The sequence below is a fragment of the Vulpes lagopus genome, chromosome 4, assembly GCF_018345385.1.
Source record: "Vulpes lagopus strain Blue_001 chromosome 4, ASM1834538v1, whole genome shotgun sequence".
NCBI classification, from domain to species: Eukaryota; Metazoa; Chordata; class Mammalia; order Carnivora; family Canidae; genus Vulpes; species Vulpes lagopus.
The window spans coordinates 138,237,207-138,241,241 of record NC_054827.1 but is presented as its reverse complement, the minus strand read 5'-3'; the positions used below and the strand labels follow the sequence as shown (position 1 = coordinate 138,241,241).

Below are 4,035 nucleotides of genomic sequence, written 5' to 3'. Positions count from 1 at the left end.
AAATAAATTTATGTGCCAGATTTAGAAACAAAGAAATCTCAGAATTGTAGCTTATGGTGCATTCATTCCTTAAATATTGAGACCAATCTATGATTGACAAGCATGAAAATGTTCCTTTACATATTATATTGTTGTGTTTTTTTTTTTTTTTTTTTTTTGCTGCTTAATGCACTATTACAATCTTAGCAGCTTAAAATAGCACACATTCATTATCATCTCAGTGTTTCTATGAGTCAGGAATCTAAGCATCATAGCTTAGCTGGGCCCTCTGCTCCAGATATTGCAAGGCTGCAATGTGTGTCATTGAACTGTGTTCTCATCTGGAGGCTCAACTGGGAAGAATCTACTTCCAAGCTGACCCAGGTTGTTGGCAGAGTTAAGTTCCATGCGTCTGCAGAAATTCTGTGGCTTCGTGCTGGCTCATAGCTAGAGGCTTCCCTCAGGTCCTTGAAGCTTCCATCAGCAACTCACTATGTGAAAGTCCTAACATAGGTTCTTACTTCTTCAAAACCAGCAAGGGCGAAATCTCTAGAGCAAGTCTGCTGGCAAGATGAAGTCTTACATGTAACATAATCATGGGAGTCAATCCTCATCACTTGGGCCATATTCTGTTGGTTGAAAACAAGTCAGAGGTACCACCTACATTTAAAGAAAAAAGATTAAAATAACCATATGATTTACTAGGAGGCAGAGATCACAGGGGCTCCCTTTGAGTCTTTTGCTGAACATGTAATGAATCAAAATAATATCAAATGATATAGGATGTGAGTGCATGATGGTGGTTTCTTTGTCATGTTTCATCGAACTGAGAAAACAAAAGTGTCATGAAGCGTTTTCATTTTCTTGGGAGTAGGGCCCGAGTCCTGAGATGTGGTTGACTGAGTGAATAGCCTCTGTACTTCAGTCTTCTCTGTGGTCTGCCCTTTTCCACACACGTGAGCAGAGCCTGTTCACTGTGAGCACTGCTTACCTTGCTATTTAAATCTAAGTCCAGAAGTGGTACTTGTTACGTTAGTTTTATAGGGTTGTCATAACAAGTTGCCACAAACTTGGTGGTTTAGTGCAATAGAAATATATTCTCTCCGGTTCTGTACTGCAGAAGTCCAAAACCAGGGTTATCATCAGGTTAACTGCTTTCAAAGCCTCCAGGGAAGAACGCTTCCTTCCCTCTTCCAACTGGTAGTGGCTTCAAGCATTTCAGTCTCTGACTTTATCTTCAGATGGTTCCTCCCTCTGCATCTGTGTCTGCCCCTCTTCTCTCTAAGTACTCCTATCTCTGGATTTAGGGCCCCCCAGCCACAGTTATCCAGGATAATCTCATTTTGAGTTCCTTCAACAGTTAGATCTGCAAGACCTTTTTACTGAACAAACTTACTCTCACAGGTTCTGAAATGTGGACGTCTGTTTTTAGCAACCCTAGTCAACCTACTACATCTGCTTTGGCTAATGACAGGCTTAGCAGATGTGATGTGACCTAGCGCATTGATGGGGCTTTCTCTTTCTCTCTTTCTAGTAGTATGGAATGCTTCAAGAATTTGCATGTCATCCTTGCACAGGAGCCACACTAATCTTCTCCGTATTGTTCCAATTTTAGCATATGTGTTACTGAAGTGAGCATGCAGGCTCCCTCTCATGCACTTGCTCTTGTACACATCTCCATGAAAAGTATGTATTTGAGCTAGGTACCTGGTCACAGGAGCAGGGAAACATGTCGATGTTCTAAGATGGGGCATCCCAGCCAAATCCAAACTATCGCTGAACCCCAAGCTTCTTTGTAGATGCTTGATAGAGTCCAACTAAACTAAACACAGCAACCCAAACAGGCCCTATCAAGATCATCTAAACTCCACAAGCTTATGTAAGAAATAAATATTTACCATCGTATGCCACTGTAGTCCTGTGGTTGCTCCTTAGGCAACAACTAATTAACTATGTGTGAATATGTATTTTTAATCCCTTTAATTCTTCAGGACACATTCTATGGTATATATTCCTACCATCTTCCCTTACTTCAGAAATAAAAGTTTCCAATTCTGACTCATGTATTTTCTCTGAGCAAAACCTGCTCCCAGAAAAGCATCTGCAGCAATTAATGCATGCTAATATGAAAATTTAAGTCATTTAAACTTGTCTCAGGGTTATTTAATTTGCCATTAATAAGGTAAAGGCTATGAGATGGGTACTATTACCATGCCAGTCTCAACCCACAAGAACGCTGAGACACAGATGGTTGAGTTAAGTGGCCCAGAGTCACACAGTTAATAAGCAGTGCAGCTTTGTACAATCCAAACTAAGTTCCAGAGATGCTGTACTTACCCTAAAATCTCATATCCATGAAGACAGAATAAGACAGCACTCCTCTACTCAAGAGTGTCAAACATTAATGGACAGAAGGCAGATGGAGGAAGGCCATTTTAAGAAGGGTTCCTGAAGTATATATTTTGAAAATACTCTTCTCAGACCTTGGGGAAATCTAGGGGGCCTATATTTCTGCTATGGTACTTATCTCTATCCAGCCCAACCCTATTAGTACTAATGCAAGAATGTACCTTTTATTATTAGCCACATGCCCCATGAGAGCCCACTGAATATTTGTGGAATTCAAAACCCTTTTTAAAAATTCATAATCTATTTTATGTTCCCTAAGCACTCAATCATATATGAGTTTTGATTTTCCCCTCAGAGGCTTGTTGGTGTGGTGTAAATATTGCCTGGTCTAGCCTTATAGAGTGTGTATGTAGTATGTTCCCTGCATTTATTGATTTTTCCATTTGCTTACATTCACAATGCATATTAATACAAATCTAACACTAATGTGTAATCCCCATTCTTTGAAATACATGTAGCATAGAATTTTAATAAAGAGATTAAAATTTTAATATTCAAATATGCATTATATATGCCAGGGAAGTATAAAGCAATTTTAATGTGTTAGGACAAAATGATTATGCAATGTAAAGATGAAAGGAGAGACGTTGGACATGGAGCTAATTGTTTTTCAATATTGGCTCCAGTATTTCCTTGGTGTTGGACCTTGAGATTGTTACTTAGCTCTTTTAACTGCATTTTTCTTTTCCGTATACATGTAATAACTCACGTTAATGGTGATGAATGTAAATTATTTGAATCACCTGAAAAAACAAGATAATAAAATTTCTTTCATATCCTTTACCTCTTTCTCCTCCAAAAATCTCTGCCATATTTACTGTTGATCTCTCGGTGCCTGGGAAACAATGTTTCTTCTACTTACTGTCTTCCTTATAAAATGGAAATAAAGTTAATAGCTACTAATGTTAGTATTATCTTTATGGTCCTAGATGTGGAGACATAGATAATATCATTCACTTTCTAAGCTAGTTCTCACGTCTTACTTTTGAAGGCTTTATCTAAACTAGGGTAGTCTTGGGATCCCTGGGTGGCGCAGCGGTTTGGCACCTGCCTTTGGCCCAGGGCGCGATCCTGGAGACCCGGGATCGAATCCCACGTTGGGCTCCCGGTGCATGGAGCCTGCTTCTCCCTCTGTCTGTGTCTCTGCCCCCGCCTCTCTCTCTCTCTGTGACTATCATAAATAAATTAAAAAATAAAAATAAAAATAAATAAATAAAAAATAAACTAGGGTAGTCTTTAGTTTCACATCTATTTTATTTTTGTGTATGTGTGATTACCTTATGAAATTTAAAGGATTTTTTTTATTTTAAAAATTCTTAGGGTAGGATGTACTATATAGTGAGGATTTTGTTAGGAAATAAAATTATATTTCTGTATTTCTAATTAACAGTTTTCAAAGCTTTTTTCCCTAAGGACCTCCTTCACATATTTAAAAAATAAACATGTATTTTAAAAATTCACCTACTCCACATACTTTAAAAAGTTGAGGAACCTGAAAAGCTTTTGTTTATGTGAATTAAGAACATTACATCATTTTACACTTTTACAAATAATATTAATGTCTTACTTAATTGAAGACAGCAGATTTCCATATATGTTTCTGTATTCATTCTATTGCAGTATTATGTTTTGGTTGAAATAGTTTTT

General features: G+C 37.7%; 1 non-coding gene across 1 annotated transcript; it reads right to left on the bottom strand.

Moving 5' to 3' along the window:
- Nucleotides 1–1,511: 1,511 nt before the first annotated feature.
- On the bottom strand, nucleotides 1,512–1,618 carry LOC121490208. The gene has a single exon (XR_005987541.1). It is a non-coding gene; the product is annotated as a U6 spliceosomal RNA (small nuclear RNA).
- Nucleotides 1,619–4,035: the final 2,417 nt, after the last annotated feature.